General features: G+C 39.7%; 1 pseudogene; it reads left to right on the top strand.

The window, feature by feature from the left end:
* The first annotated feature begins 421 nt into the window (after positions 1-421).
* On the top strand, positions 422-1941 carry LOC116582791 (annotated as a pseudogene).
* The last annotated feature ends 15879 nt before the right edge of the window (positions 1942-17820 follow it).

Raw genomic sequence — 17820 nt, 5'->3', positions numbered from 1 at the left:
GATAATGCCTGTTTTGGTTAAGTACTAATGAGAACAAAATCCTCTGTTTGATTTTACATATGTGATGTTAGTAGAGGTCTCCACAGGTTAGCTTCCTGCTTAGTACATTTTTAAAATTTATCAATTAAGTTAGTAATTTATTTATTTTAGAGAGAGAGTGAACACATGAGCAGCAGGAGGGGCAGAGGGGCAAGCACACTCCCTGCTAAGCACAGAACTTCACACAGGGCTTCATCCTACAACCCTGAGGTCATGACCGGCACCCAAACCAAGAGTCAGATGCTCAACCAACTGAGCTCCGCACGTGTCCCTTGCTCAGTGCGTTTTAAACTGTATTTCTTCTGTATTATCCTCTTATTTGAGATGCCAGATGCCATAGGACATCCTCATTTTATGCTGCAAACTCTGGCTCTGCGCTTTCATGTCGGAACCCCCGGTGAGTCGGCACACCGAGTGAGAGAATTATAGGAAGACATTTCTAAAATGGGATGGTTAGTAACGACTTAAACTAAATACAGAAGTGACTGTAAACATAAATATGTTTCAGTAAAGTCCAGCTCAATGTACCCCTGGTCAACGTTAGCCAGATCCCCAAATTATCATGACCAGTGTCAACCAGGGAAGGATGGTGGAAGGGAAGCTAGAGTGGAAAGATGCTGAAGTGTTCAGTCAGTTGCATTTAAAATATCTTTCTTTCTACTGGCATAAAGGCAGAGCTAAGCAAAAGGAACAGAATAGAGAATCCCCAAATACACCCATGCCTATACAGCCAACTGATTTTTGACAGGTGTACCAAGACTACACAATAGGACAAGGATACTCTCTTAAACAGATGATGTTGGGAAAACTGCATATCCATGTGCAAAAGAGTGAAGTTAGATCCTTATCTTACACTGTAACAAAAAACTCAACTCAAAGTGGATTCTTGACTTAAATTTAAGACCTGAAACCATAACTCCTAGAAGAAAACAGGGAAAACGTTTTTGACATTGGCTTCAGCAATGATTTTCTTGGGTACGACACCAAAAGCTCAGGCAACAAAAGCAAAAGTAGACAAGGGACTATGGCAAGCTGCGCATCTAAGGAAACAGTAGAATGAAAGGTAATATATGGAATGAGAGAAATATTTGAAAACTCTGTATCGGATAAGGGGTTAATATCCAAAGTAATTAAGGGACTCCTACTACTCAGTAGCAAAACAAAGCAAGAAAACTCCATGGATTTGAACAGACATTTCTTCAAAGAAGACATTCCAATGACCAAGAAGTATCTGAAAAAGTGCTTAAATCACCAGTCATCAAGGAATGCCACAACACGATACCACTTAGTGAGCTTACCTATTATCAAAAAACCCCACAAAATATGTATTACTGAGGATGAGGAGAAACTGGGAAACTTTTACACTGTTGGCTGGGATGTAAAATGATATAGCTGATATGAAAGCAAATATGGAGATTCTCAGGAATTTGGAAATAGAACTACTGTGTGATCCATTAATCCTGTTTCTGAGTATATATCCCTAACAATGGTCTCTTCTCTGTCTGCCGTCTTGGAGCCTATGGAGGCCTGCTCGGAACAGGGTTCCTAAAACGACAAATGTATCTAGAAGGCTGTGGTCCAAGGCCACTTTTGCTGGCTATGAATGGGGTCTCCAGAACCAGAGGGAAGCGTACAGACCTTCTTAAAGTTGAAGTTATTTATGCTCAAGATGAAACTGAATTCTATCTAGGCAAGAGATGTGCTTATGTGTACAAAGCCGAGAACAACACAGTGACTCCTGGTAGCAAACTGAACAAAACCAACGTAATCTGGGGAAAGGTAACTCATGCTTATAAAAACAGTGGCATGATTTGTGCCAAATTCCAAAGCAACCTTCCTGCAAAAGCCACTGGCCACGGAATCCATGTAATGCTGTACCCCTCAGTGACTAAAACTTACTGAACAGTAAATAAATAAATGTGTAGATTTGGGGAAAAAAACCCTGAAATCAAGATCTTGAAGATATATCTGCATTCTGTGTTCATTGCAGTATTATTCACTTGGTCAAGATATAGAAACAGCCTAAGTGTCAGTTGACAGAAACTGGATGGGAAATGAGGTATATTATTCAGCCTCAAAAAAGAAAAAAAAACAACCCTGGCTAAAATCAAGAGGACAAGAAACAAAAAGTGTTGGCTATGATATGGAAAGAAAGAAACCCTTGTGCACTGTTGGTGGGAATATAAATTTGTGCAGCTGCTGTGGGAAACAGTATGGAGGTACCTCAAAATATTAAAAAAGGAAATATAATATGATCCAATAATTCTGCTATTGGGGATTTAGCCAGGGAAGATAAACATGCTAACTCAAAAAGATAAGTAAACCGCTATGTTTATCACAGCATTATTTACAATAGCCAGGACAGGGAGGCAACCCAAGTATCCATCAGAAGATGAATGGATAAGGAAAATGTGGTATATATACACAGTGAAATATTACACAGACATACTAAATGAGGTTATACCATTTGATACAACATGGATGGACCTAAAATGGGTGTTGGGCTAAGTGAAATGAGTCGGACTGAGAAAGACAAATACCATATGATTCCACTTATAAATGGAATCTAAAAACATGAATAAACCAACAAAAAGCAGGATCAGAACTATAAATACAGAGAACAAACTGATGGTTGCCAGAGGAGAGAGGGGTAGAGGGATTGGGGAACATGGGTGAAGGGGAGTGGGAGGTACAGGCGTCCAGTTATGGAATGAACAAGTCACAGGAATAAGAAGCAGAGCGTAAAGAATACAGTGACATCGTAAGAGTGACGTGGTGGGACACATGGTGGCTATACTCGTGGTGAACATAGCACAATGTGTAAACTTGTCAAATGACTAAGTTGCGCACCTGAAACTACCTTAGCATTATATGTCAACTGTATTCAAATTAAAAAAAAGAAGAAGACGGAAACCTTACCGCCAGTGACGACATTGATTGACCAGCAAGACATTACGCTCAGTGCGGTAAGCCCCCCACAGAGGATAAGCAGCTGCACAATTGCACTGATACGAGCTATCTAGAGTAGTCAAAGTCAGAAAAACAGAGAGTAAGTAGGGGTGGCTAAGGGCTGAGGGGCAAGGGAAATGGGGAACTGTTGTTAAATGGGTATGAAACTCAGCTATTCAAGATGAACATGTTCCGGACATCTGTACAACATGGTACCTGCAGTTAACAATTCATTTTTTAAGATGGTAGATTTCATCTTCTTTCCACACAAAAAAACAGACAAAATAAATAAAGGGACAGGAGGAAACTTTTGTAGGTGATGGTTATGTTTATTACCTTGATTATAGAGATGGTTTCATAAGTCTGCATATCTCTAAACTCATGAAATTATATACATTATGTCCAGCTTCTTATATATTAATTATGTCTCCATAGAGTTCTTTACGATTTTTTCCCACAAATTTTATAAAACCTGTCGCCATAGAAATATACTTCTAAAGTTCTCCTGAACTTGGAAGGGGTGTGTGCAAGGCAGGGTCTTGAAACGGAGCGTTCGTCGTCTTCATGACAAGTCATCTCGGCGTTATTAGACTCAGAAAAGGAGCATTCGTTCTCTCAGTGTATTCGGTATAACTTGTCATAGGACTGTGCAACTCCATATCCTTGTCCTGTTGCAGCAGGACGGAGTCTCTGTTCACTCAGGTGCGCGGAATCCTGACTGGCGGTATTTCTCTCACATGGAAAATGTGGCTGTGACGGGGCCTGTCCTCCAGAGAACGTGCTGTCTCAGTGAGGACGATTTCCCGTCTGTTCTTCCTTGCTCTGGTCTGTACCGCGGAGGCTCTGTTCCTTATCAACTGGGAAACGCAAACCTTCACCTATAACACCTCACTTTCCATTATGTATGGATGAGGAAACCAGGTATTGGTGAGTAATGTGACTAAAGCAAGAATAATTTGTCTAATAGTGAAATTAGGGTCTAATCACAGGCACCTTGACTCTCTACCTTGTTCTCTTAACCATAATGCTCTGCACTAAACATTGATTCTCTTATAATAAAAAATTTTGAAAAAATTTATGTAAACGTCAGGATTTTTAAGAAACTGGGACAGAATGCACATATTGAACGTTAGTTTCAAGTGTTAGCATTTCTGTTCCACCAGTAGCAATGATCAGCAACGCATTTTCTGGAGTTGAATGCCTTACTTATGATGAGTAATCACTGAAAAGAATTCTCAGGCCTTCTCAGAACATCCCTGTGTAGTTTCTTCCCAAATCTTACAGAGCACACTTCCAAAATTGTTTTGTTTATTCTAGTTCCTTTGCATAACTCCATATGTTCTACTAGAATTAAAAATTGTCAATTTAAACAGAGAAGCCTACTGAGATAGTGATTGGGATTCAGTTGAATATTGAGATCAGTTTGAGGAAAAATGGACATTTGAACAATAGTTGAACCTGTGAATCTGCTATCTCTATCTAATTATTTAGGTCTTTTAAAATTTTTCTCAGCAGTGCTTTATAGTTTCCTATATATAGGCTTTGTACACTTTTTGTCAGATTTATCCTAAAGTATTTCCCATTTCTGGAACCTATTGTAATGGTACTGTTTTCCTAATTTCGATTTCCAAATGTGTATTGTTAGAATATAAAAATAAAATTGATATATATGTAGATTGGCCTTTTGTCTTGTGACACTATTTGGCTCACTTATTGGAGCTAATAGTTCTTTTGTAGATTCCTTCGAATTTTTCACATAGAGTGTGTGTCTTCTGTAAAAAACAATTTTAAAAAATTTCTTCCTTTCTAAGTGTTCCATATCACTCGGCATCAGGGAAATACAAATCAAAACCACAATGAGATATCACCTCACACCAGTCAGAATGGCTAAAATCAACAAGTCAGGAAATGACAGATGCTGGCGAGGATGCGGAGAAAGGGGAACCCTCCTACACTGTTGGTGGGAATGCAAGCTGGTGCAGCCACTCTGGAAAACAGCATGGAGGTTCCTCAAAATACTGAAAATAGAACTGCCCTATGACCCAGCAATTGCGCTACTGGGTATTTACCCTAAAGATACAAACGTAGTGATTCAAAGGGGCACGTGCACCCGAATGTTTATAGCAGCAATGTCCACAATAGCCAAACTATGGAAAGAACCTAGATGTCCATCAACAGATGAATGGATAAAGAAGATGTGGTATATATACACAATGGAATACTATGCAGCCATCAAAAGAAATGAAATCTTGCCATTTGCGACAACGTGGATGGAACTAGAGCGTATCATGCTTAGCGAAGTAAGTCAATCAGAGAAAGACAACTATCATATGATCTCCTTGATATGAGGAAGTGGTGATGCAACATGGGGGCTTAAGTAGGTAGGAGAAGAATAAATGAAACAAGATGGGATTGGGAGGGAGATAAACCATAAGTGACTCTTAATCTCACAAAACAAACTGAGGGTTGCTGGGGGGAGGGGGTTTGGGAGAAGGGGGTGGGATTATGGACATTGGGGAGGGTGTGTGCTTTGGTGAGTGCTGTGAAGTGTGTAAACCTGGTGATTCACAGATCTGTACCCCTGGGGATAAAAATATATGTTTATAAAAAATTAAAAATTAAAAAGTCTTTAAAAAAATTTCTTCCTGTCTAACATGAATGACTCATATTTATTTTTTTTAAGATTTTTTAAAAAAAAATTTATTTATTTGACAGAGAGAGATCACAAGCAGGCAGAGAGAAGTAGGGGAAGTGGACTCCCTGCTGAGCAGAGAGCCCGATGCGGGGCTCGATCCCAGGACCCTGGGATCATGACCTGAGCTGAAGGCAGAGGCTTTAACCCACTGAACCACCTAGGCACCCCCATATGTATTTTTATTGCCTTATTTTACTGGCTAGGATCTCTACATTCATGTCGAATAAAAGTGCTGAGTGATTTCCTTATCTTACAGGTAAAGTACCTAGTCATTCACCATTAAGAATTAAATTGGTAATCGAGAAATATCTTTAAGGTTGAGGAAATTCCTTTTTATCTATAATTTATAGGGTTTTATCATAAATAGGTGTTGAATTTAGTCGATCTTTTTTTTTTTGCCTCTATTGAAATGATCATTATTATGTTTTAGCATGTTTTTCACATTTGTTCTGTTTCAGGTTCATTAAGTTTGTTAGATTTGCAGATTTCATATTTTAATCAAGTTTGGAAATTTTTTATCCACTATTTTTTCAAATATTGTTTTGTCTTACCTCTTTTTCTCTTTGGGGGCTCTAATCACTCATGTATTTGGTCAGATTACAAATGCTCTATGTACTTTCTTTTCAGTATTTTTTTCCTTCTGTTTCTCATTTTAGAAAGTTAATATTGTTATGTCTTTAAATTCACTGATATTTTCTTCTCCAGTGTCTAATCCACTGTTGATACCATTCCATTTTTTTTCTTTCCTGGTATAATATTTTTACATCTCTAGCAGTACAATTTTTTAATATATACCCACTATTTCTCTCTTCATCATGGTCATAGTTTTCTTTATTTAAATATATGGAGCTTACTCATATTAACTATTTTAATATTCCTATCTACTAGTCCTATTATTTATGCCATTTCTGTATGTGTTTCTATAGTTTGACTTTTATCCTGGTTATATATCATATTTCTTATTTATGTGCATAACTTTTAATTTTTTTTGTTCATGCCTTGTAGTTTTTGATGAGATACCAGACACGTATATATGTCATTGGTTGATGGAATTTTTTTCATTTCAAGCTTTTATTAAATTCTAGTTAGTTAACATATACTGTAATATTGGTTTCAGGAGTAGAATTTAGTGATTCACCACTTATGTGTAACACCCAGCGTTCATCACAATAGCCCTCCTTAACGCCCATCATACATTCAGCCATTCCCCATCCACCTCCTCCCATCAACCCTCAGTTTGTTCTCTATAGTTTAGAGTCTTTTATGGTTTGATTCCCTCTCTGTTTTTTCCCTTCCTCTATGTTCATCAATCTCACTTCTTAAATTCCACATATGATTGAAATCGTATGCTATTTGTCTTTCTCTGACCAACTTACTTCACTTAGCATAATAGTCTAGCTCCATCCACATCATTGCAAATAGTAAGATTTCATTCTTTTTGATGGCTGAGTGATATCCCATTGTGTATATATCCCATTGTGTATATATGACTTAACCCAGTCATCAGTAAGTGGACATTGGGCTCTTTCTGTAGTTTGGCTATGATTGATAATGCTGCTATCAACAGTGGGGTACATTTGTCCTTTTGAATCAGTATATTTGTATCCTTTGGGCAAATACCTAGTAGTGCTGGATCATCTGTTTTTAACTTTTTGGGGAACTTCTGTACTGTTCTCCCAAGTGGCTACACCAGGTTCCGTTTTCTCCATGTCCTCGCCAACATCTGTTGTTTCCTATGTTGTTACTTTCAGTCATTCTGACAGGTGTGAGGTGGTATCGCATTGTTGTTTTGATTTGTATTTCGTTGATGAGTGATGTTGACCATTTTTTTTTTCATGTGTCTACTAGCTATCTGAATGTCTTCTTTGGAAAAATGGCTATTCATGTCTTCTGTCCATTCCTTAACTGGATTATTTGTTTTTTGGATATTGAGTTTGATAAGTTCTCTATAGATTTTGGATATTAACCCTTTATCAGATATGTCATTTGCCAATATCTTCTCCTGTTCCATAGGTTGTCTTTTAGTTTTGTTGGTTCTTTCCTTCACTGTGCAGAAGCTCTTCATCTTGATGGAATCTCAGTAGTTGTAGTTCATTTTTGCTTTTGTTTCCATTGTCACAATTGATGTGTTTAGTAAGAACTTGCTATGGTTGAGGTCAAAGAGGTTTCTGCCTGTGTTCTCCTCTAGGATTTTGATGGTTTCCTATCTCACATTTAGGTCTTTCATCCATTTTGAACTTATTTTTGTGTGTGGTGTAAGAAAGTGGTCCAGTTTCATTCTTCTGCACGTTGCTGTCCAGTTTTCCCAATGCCATTTGTTGAAAAGACTACCTTTTTTCCATTAGATATTCTTTCCTGCTTTGTTGAAGATTAGTTTACCATAAAGTTGTGGGTTGATGGATTTTGATTTATTCGTTTAAGTAATGTTAGATATTGTGTAGGTGCACAGGTAATAGTTGTATCCTTTCAAGGTTAATCTTTGTAAGTATAGAGAACCTGTTAGTATGGGACTAATTTAGCTCTACTACTAAGGTGATGTCTTACTGAGAATTCCACCTGATGACCATGTATTATGAAATCTTCCATTCTCATGGGTGAGAGACAAATTATTTCCAGTCTTGTGTGAATGCCAGAATTGTTTTGCCTCTTTCTCTTTGGTATTTTTTTCATCCTGACTTTGCATAGTTTTCTCTTACACATTTGCCAGTCAGTATTCAGTTGAAGACTCAGTGGGATCCATGTAGATCTATGGGGCTTTCTATATAGAGCTTCTTAACTTCATTACTTTGCCCAGCAAATTATTGTTGCTTTGATCTCTGTCTCCTCAACTAGGCGATAGCAATGAACTTTGGGTTCTTCCTTCCTATTTCATGGACTGGAAACTGTGTGTAAGCAGTGTGCTGGTGAAAATGTAGGGCTCAATTTAACTGCTTCCCATCCCTCAAGGATCACAGCCCTGTGCTGCTTGTTATCATGTCCAAAAATTGTTTTTTCTATTTGTCCATGTTTTCAGTTGCTTACAGCAGGAAAGTAAATCTTCTCTTTATATTTCATCTGGTCAGAATTTGAAGTCAACAATGTTATTTTTAGTGTCTACATAGTATTCCATTTTAAAGATATACTATAATTTCACAAGGTATCTGCTGGATATTTACATTTTTCCAATCATAAAAATTTTTATGTACAAATATTAAGAGAATATGTATACATATGTCTACATTTCTTTAAAAATTTTTAGATAAAATTTATGGATCAAGGAATATAAAAATCCAAGACTTTATTGGTAAACTGAATGGATATTACTTTTTCTTCTTAAAATAAGTGTTGGAATTCCTTAGGAACTCAATAAATAGGAGTCTTCTTTACTACCTAATTTTGAACAAATGAACTAATGCAAAGGGTTGTAGGTGTAGGCCGAAATAGCATCTGTTTCCAAGAAAGGGTAAGTTATATCACGTGAAGATGAAGTAAGTCAACATACTGTCCCCAAGGTGACTAGGGGTGCCCAAGAACAAATAATGCTGGGGTATAGGCTTCAGTGTAAGGACAGAATTTGTCTCCGGTCATATTACCTTATTTGAACAAGTTTTCCTTTATTGAGTACCAAACCATGTAATGGTAACTTGGACTTAATAGAAGGGAAATGAGTTTGAACTGAAAAAAAAAAAAAAAAAGTGATGGGTGATGTGTACCCAGTGGGAAGGTACTAGCAACAGGTTTCTAGGAGGAAGCAGGAAAGAAACGAGCTGACAACACTTGAGTTTATTCTTCCCAAATCTACCAGTCATATAAGTCATTTCAGTCCCTGGGACAGATGGAGTGAAGTTTCATAAAAGACAACAGCAGTTACACTAATTAAGGTCTTTCAATATGGAAGGAAATATCAGGGAGGAGTAAGAAATGTTTCCTTGCTAATAACATGTAGTAGTTATTGATAACTTAACTAAATGACAAATGTCAAGTATTATTTCATTAAATTCTTCCCTTAACTCTATGGAGTAGGTATTATTTTACAGGAGATCCTGAAGATCTGTACTGGGGAAGACAGAATTACTCAGTGGAGTTCACAGTATCTCTCAGTGTGGTTTGCTTGCCATCCGCAGCAGAAGGACCTAGGTAGCTTGCGTTTATTTATTTATTTCATCATTTTTCTTATTTGTTTGTCAGAGAGAGAGAGAGAGTGAGAGAGAGAGTGAGAGAGAGAGAGCCCAAGCAGGGGAAATGGCAGACAGAGGGAGAAGAGGCTTCCCACTGAGCAGGGAGCCTGATGTGGGGACTCAATCCCAGGACCCTGAGATCATGAGCCGAACTGAAGGCAGACATTCAACCCACTGAGCCACACAGGTGCTCCCCTAGGTAGCTTTTAAAACTGTGGTAGGTAAGACAATTTCCAAAATTTGTGAAAAATACAACTTACATGAGATTTTCATGTAACTGAATTTAATTTATGCCTAGAGCCACTATTCTCAATAGATGACAGAAATATTAATTTGTTGACATTTAGTTAAAACCAGGAATTCATGGATTATTGTGTCATTGTGGGTTTAAATTTATTCACATTCATAATTGTGTTCCATCCGTTTTCCAGAGGCCGTATCTAAGCTCCAAAGTTGTGATTTTTTTTTTATTGATTCCATGGCCTCAGAGGTTTGGTCTTAATTGTCCACTAAACTTGATATTCGCCTGCTAGGAATTTCACCTTCACAGCTGGTTCTGTTCTCCTTCTGTAAGGTTTCTGTTCCTCTAATAGGGCAGGTTTCATCTACTCTTGGTTGGGGGCTGAGGGGGAGGGTGAGATATTTCTGACTTTTACCCAAATTCCATTATCTATATTCTAATCCTTGGATTTTACTGTTCAAAATAGGTTTTTTCCCCCTTTTCAAAGTTGTAGGCTCTGTGGAATTAAAATTTCTGTTGGAAACTAATAATTAGGGATTTCTGAGCGGCTCAGATGATTAAGTGTCTGCCTTCAGCTCAGGTCATGATCTCGGGGTCCTGGAACTGGTCCGGTCTCCTAGCTCAGCGTGGAGTCTGCTTCTCCCTCTCCCTCTGACGCCACCCACGTGCTTCACTCTCTTTCAAATAAATAAATAAAATCTTAAAAACAAATAAAACTAATAATTAGATTCCTGTTCTTGTTAATTTTTTTGTCCTGATATAATGCTGCCCAGCTGAATAGGGAAAGAACAACTAGAAAATCTGGTGGTAGGAATGATGAATGGGGAGAGGAACCTCGGTTATTATTTCAAAATATTAGCCTCTTTTGTGAAAATGCAGAGGGATGTTTTGAGACACAAGCTCTGGGCCTGGGGCCTGGGATCATCATTTTAGCAGGGTCCCCACTTGGGGCACTGATCTCAGACGGACTCCGGAGGATGTTGAGGAAGTAGGAGATGATCTAGTTGGGTGTGATACTGATGTGAGTACTTGGCTGTTCACACGAGACATAAACATCGACTCAGATTTATCAGAATGCATGAGCCACAAAGCCTTCTGTAAAGTGTTGTATCACTCACTCTTTTTTTCGGTGCTTTTGCCTGGATCTCTGCTTTTTCCCTCTGTACATTCAGTCTTGTTTACCCCCGGTTCCACTCCTTCCCTCTCCTAGTTGTGGGAAGTGGGTTTGAATGGGGTAGGAAGATTAATAGTTGTTGGGCATCTATGATGCTCCGGAAACTTATATGATCTCAGTTAATCTGCACAACATTCCGTTAATTCTCAGAAAGGTTAAATAAATTGCTCAAGATTGCACAGGTAGCAGGTGGCAGAGCTGGGATTAAAATCCAAACCCATCTGGTGTCGAAACTGGGCTTTAATTACTGTACGTTGTTGCTGTCCTTGACAGCGGCTTTAGTGATACCCCTGATTCCCTCATCATCAACATTTCCCCTACTTCCTAGCCATATGGAAGACCAAACACTCACCTTTTATTTTTCCCATACTCGTTATCATATTGAGTCTGTAAAAGAGATTTCATGTTATATGGTCTTTTCTGTTTCAGATTGCCAATAATAGTACTCTTGTTTGTGTGGCACTTTGCAAAGTACTCCACAGTTGTGATTTAAGGCATCTTTATTTATACTGACATGGGTTTGAACCTCAGGCTAACAGTTGTGTGAACAAGTTAACCCCTGAGATCCCCACTTCCTTGTTCACTTTCTGTGTTAGGACCAGTAGAGTTTTAAAAAAATACATATTTTTAAAATACAAGTAAATAAATTTGTACACACACACACACATGTGTGTGTGTGTATGTCTTCCTCTGAACGACTGTCTTCTGATCTAAGGTACCTGAAGATTCCCTTTGTGTAAGATTATCTTTCTTAATAACATCTTGGCTTATAGGGGCTTAGTTATGAATTGTTAAGAGAAGACCCAGGACAACTATAGGGGAAATGGGAAGGCGTGAGTTTCCAGAGAGGAGAAGGGTCTGGGAGAGTTACTATTTGTTTTTTTGGCCGGCCCTTTCAGGTTCCCTGAGGTCCAGCATCCTTTAACTCACAGGGCCACCTCCTTCTCAGTCTCAGATGGGGGCGCTGGCTTCATCCGAGGGCTTTCCTTGTCTCTGCTGAGCTGGTGCATGTGCCTTCCTTTTCCTGGATCTCTCTGGAATGTCTAAGTGTATTCATGTACTTCTTGATGCACTCCAGGGCTACATATTTTTAAAATATTAGATATCAAAAACATTTTTCCCTTAACAAATGCGGTAAAGTGTGGATTCACTTACTTTTTGCAGATGTCAAACCTCTGTAGTGGGAGTGACAGTCACATGAAGATCTTCCTCTTCTGCTCTGCTTTTCTGGACTGTATGGGTTGTGCCTTAGCAGAATCTAAACTAGCCAATTAATATTATCTGTCTCTTGGTTTAAAATGGCCTCATTTTGTAAGATTATTGGACTATTCTGAAGTTGAGCTTCCTATGAAGACCCCTCCTCTCCTATCCTATTGGAAGCATGATACTGGATTCAAGGGGGCTTATATGTCCTCATACTCATGGGAAATGAGGAGATTGAGGTTTGCGGGGATTTGGATTTTCCCTGTGTTTGGGACGATGCTCCTTGTCCCTCCTCACCATAGGCACCCTCGTGGGGTCGCCTGCAGAAGTCTGAGGCTGATGGAACCTGTGTTCTGGTCTCTCGGTATGACCAGAGCATGGTGATCCTCTGCTTGGAGAAGTAGCTCTACCTCATCGACCTCAGCAGCTTCAACGGTGATGCTCTGTACTTCTCATCTCCCGCAGCAGGCCATCTGGCTCTCCACTTCACTGCACATCACAGGTTCTAAGTCTCTCATAGACTTCCCAGAAAAAGACTCGAAGGCTAGTTCTTGCCCCTTCTTGGTGCCCAAATGTGACACCAGTTTCTAATCTCCTAAGTTGTCCTGTGTTGATGATGAGCACCTGAGGTCGTGATCCACTGGACTTTTGCATGAGAAAGGGAAGAAGTCGTTTACTTCTCATTCTGCTCACTTGTATATCTTAAGGTGCATTCCTCCTCAGAAGCAGTTTCAGAAACATATATTTGAGTACACATATTTGGGAAAGGATCCATGGAAACACCAGTAGGGCAGAAGGGAAATGAGACCAGGAAGGGAAGAGAGCCATTAAAGAGTATATTATCCAGCCGCTCATGATGTGATTTGAAACAGAGTAGAACACATAACCTCATCACCTAGGTTATCCCATCCAAGGTAGCAGGGAATTGGGGTATCACATGCCATGTCCACCAGCCATTGGTTGAGGGTTGGTCTTCTGGGACATTCATTTTCAAGAAGTTTCTGTTCACTGTGTGTGGAGGCAGAAAGGCTTTGATGGTCAGAGAAAGCCATCGGGCAAAGAGAGGAAAATGCTGCCGTTGGAATTCAGGCTGGCATGGGAGGGATGCGGCTGAGGCGTCATCAGCATCCGTTACGGTCTATCCTGGCCCTTCTTGATGCACTCATGACCCATGATGAGCTTAGTCTGTTTCGTCACTGATTCTTCAAATTTGTGGCTGGTCACAACTTCAAAAAACCAAAATAATACTAAAATCCCAACAAAGTATTTGATATAAAAGTGCTAGTGGGACAAATTACAGATCCCATTTCTGTATTGAATGCTGTGGTTGTCCCTGAAGTTTCTTTCCCTCTTCTAGTGCACATTGTGGTTTCTCCTCCCCTGTAGACAGCACCTTTGCTCATCAAGATGGCTCAAGTGTCCCAAACCTCCATCCTTGAGGAGTCTGAGCTCCTAGTTACTGTGCCTTTTTCTGGCTCTAGTGCCTATAATTTTCCACTTTTTCCATTTGTGGTTACCATCAGGAATGTAGGCACTAAGAAACACATCAGTGAATTCCCTGAATCCCAGACATACTGCTCCTATTTGATAGCAGCCCGTATAGTGATTAAGAATGATAATCAGGTAGTACATGTAACTTTTCTCTGTTGGAAACAGCTAGGTGGCAGCTGTAGCTCTAGGTATACTGGAAAACTTACTGTATCTCCTGGTGGAAGAACTTACAGTTCTTGTAGGAACTTGCATTCAGGGCATCTGGGTGGCTCAATTGGTTGGGTGTCTGACTCTTGATTTTGGCTCAGGTCATGAACTCAGGGTCCCGGGATAGAGCCCTGTGTTGGACTCGGCTCAGCAGAGTCTGCTTGAAGATTCTTTCCCTCTCCCTCCACTCCTCTCCCTACTCTCTCAAATAAGTAGATAAATCTTAAAAAAGAAAAAAGAGAGAGAGAGACTAATTCTCTCAAATGAGTCATTAGGACTAATGGTATGAGAGGCCATTCCCTCTGCCATGGATTCAGCACCATATAATGGCCATCGTTTCAAGGACACAGCTCACCTTGAAGGACAACAACCAGTGTTGCAGGGTGTCAACTCTATCTAGCAATTGGCTTCACCTTCGGAGGTCATTCTAGTGTTGTATCAGGCTTGCAGCTTCTGGATGATGGTGTATGCGTGGGATAGGGGATCCACTGATTGTGTGTCTTATTTACTTCATTATAAAACGTTTGCATTGTGTTAGTATGATTTCAAGTTTTATATCCAATAACCCTGTTGATTTGGGGGTATTTCACTTTCACCCTGTAAAATCTCTTTCAGTATTGGTTATAGGTTACTCCGGTGAAATATAACGGGGACTCACTCTTGTATATCCTTGCAGTGTGCAGGCTCCTTTGTCAAGGGATTTGGTCTTCCCTTTTATGAATGGGCTCTGGGTCTCAGAACTGGCCTGGATCTGGAAATGGGCGAAGGATCATGACATTTAATTGCAGTGGCTGACACCAATCTTCTAATTTGCTCTTGGTCGTTTTGGTTATATAGGTGAAACAATTCCATATTGTCCATATTGTCTGTCAAGGTTGCCTCTTGGAACTCCAAGGTGTATTAGCTATTACCATATGGCCTTTGTGAGCGAGGACCCTCCTTGTCATTGAGTTTAACTGCCTGTGTTTCTGTCTTGCTTCAGGAAATTGAGTGTTACTGCCCGGCCTCCCCTATTTTGGAATCCTAGCTTCTCCATTGACACTAGGAGACCCAGGTCCATTAGACCACATCCTGCTGTTATCTCTGACTTGAAGGAGCAGCCACCTCTACTCAGTGATGCTCGTGCCTTCCTTATTGCTCTAGTGACAGGAGTATTGTTTAGGCCCTTAGGAGGACACAGCTAATGTGCTCTCCAGTCGTGTATAATAAACACACTTAAATGTCCACGTCTCTGAGCTTTTTGACTGCATCTTCAGTACGTGGCCAAGGCAATCCCATCTCATTTGCTCTAGGTCAGTATCATCCCCACATTTCAAGGAGCTGCCCAGCAACATTAGAATTGGCCCAAAGCATCTTCGTGCCTAGTGTCCTGCATCACAAGAGAGTATCTGCGAACCCGTTTCTACCTGCTCCTCCCCCACGGTAAACCCTAATATCCACTGGGCGCATGTTTTGTTGGTTTCTGCTGTACACAGTAGTCAGGTTCTTTGGCCTTTTTTGGTAAATAACATTTTGCTTTCCAAAAGTGATAGTACTTCTCAGTTTGGGTTGGGCTGAAAGTTTTTCCTGATTATTGTGCTGAAACAGTGGCTCTGGAAACTGATCTCCAGACCAGCAGCATTAGCATCCCCTGAGAATTTGTTAAAAACCAGATTCCCATGTCCTATCATAGACCTACTAAATCTGATACTCTGTGGGTAGGAGCTCAGTAGTCCGTGATTTCATGGGCACTTGAAGTGATGCTGATGCAAGTTAGTTTGGGAGCCATGAGCAGAAGTGGGGACAGATCTCGAGGGAGGCAGATATCATCTTGTGGGGCATCAGCCTTAGGTGAGGACTTTTCATGGTCTCCAGCTAAGGAGGGAAGAGTTGCTTTTGATACAGAGTTGTAGAAGATTTAGTGGTTCAAGATTCATATGTGTACATACCCAGATGTTCTTATTCCATATTTTAGGTCCCTTTCTTCCCGAATAGGGCTATAAATTTAGCGTGGGGACTTTCCAGGGGACTGTAAATTCAGCTTTTATTTGAAACTGACTTTAGACCCATAACCTGATTTTCAGCACATTTTGCCTTCTGACTACGGAAGATGAGAGGCTGTGAATACACTGCCACAATAAACCAGTGGCTTTCACACAATGTCTGGAGTGGACAGTTGCCTGATATGACCCTGTGATTTTTTTCCTATACCACTTTGATGGCCCAACAGCACCCCAACACCTCCATAGGTCTTATCATTACCACTGTCCTCTTGCTCTCGAATCTCAGAGATGTTGTATAAATCAGTGTATCGTCTTTCACGTGGACCCCATCCCAATTCACCAGAGAGAAGTCTCATTGTGTTGCTGTAGCATACAGTGCAGCATCTCATTACTATCTTAATTTGGAGTCTGTAGAAGAACGTTCCAAGACAAGGATTCAGTTGCTTGTAGATTTAGCAGCTCACATCCCATTGCCCAGAACTGTGGCCCATGGCCTGATTGTACTGGTGATGACTCAAGCATACCCACTGTGATGGACAGCAGCGGAAGAGATGAGGAATGGAAGTGTATATTGACTCAGCCCAAGAACAGTGTTTGCCTCGCAGAGTATGCACAAAACATTTTACACAAACATACATGTATGTAAATGCATATATATTTTCTTCTAGCTCCTGTTCTTATAATAATAATAATGTACAACTTTTAAAGTATAGAATGAGTAACAGGGTAATGGCTGGTAGAAGAGATGCTAGAAATGACCGGAAGTGGGGACATGGGTTTGTATTTAGTGACTATACTTCTGTAATACCAACAATGGTTTGTGGGGTTGTGGAAATTCTGTATAGACTTCTTTCTACACTTAAAAGCAGTTTTAAAAAGGCAAGGGTTTAGAGTGCAGAGACTTTGCAAAATAGAGCACTGAGAAATCACAGAGAAAAAGATGGAATGCCCAAAATAATGAGAACCAGAGAGGATGCACAAAAAGATTGCTCAACAATTTTTACTGGCCAGAAATGAGTTTGAATTCTTACAATTCTGTAGACCTGAGTTGCTAAGACTAAATCAGGAAATTCGTCATTTCCTGCTTAGGAAACTGAATGGTGAGGTTTACTTACCTGGTTGCTTTTCATGTAGCAACACTTCTTAGTGGTTTGCAGAACTTCATTTTGAAAAAGTAAGATAACATTAAAATAAAAATTTGAAATTTGATTCTAAAAAGGAATTCTGTTTCTATGTCTTTCTCTGAAATTTAATAGCAGTATGAACACTCTGTCCTACAACCTCACAAATGCGTATGTTCCTAATGCTTAAAATTTTGTTTCTTACGCTATTTTCCACGGACAGAATGACATCTCCTTAGAGGATGCCTATTTCCATGTCTTCAAGCAGGAAAACATTAGGATTGGAAGCAATAGGTCTGAAACTCGCAGTTTTTGGCAGAGAGCAAAGTCATTTTTAAGAATGTCAGGGATAAAGACTAAAAAGATAAAGAAACTATCTAGTAAGATTTAAGTTACAAAAATGTGAGCATCAAAACACAATAATAATTATCATTAATTGACATAAATTGAATGTGTGAGAGCCTATGATTCATAATAACATGTCAAAAAAGTTTAACTATGAGGGCGCCTGGGTGGCTCAGTGGGTTAAGCCGCTGCCTTCAGCTCAGGTCATGATCTCAG

Source organism: Mustela erminea, chromosome 2, assembly GCF_009829155.1.
Source record: "Mustela erminea isolate mMusErm1 chromosome 2, mMusErm1.Pri, whole genome shotgun sequence".
NCBI lineage: Eukaryota > Metazoa > Chordata > Mammalia > Carnivora > Mustelidae > Mustela > Mustela erminea.
Note: the sequence above shows the minus strand (reverse complement) of the source record. Positions and strands in the feature narration are given on the sequence as shown.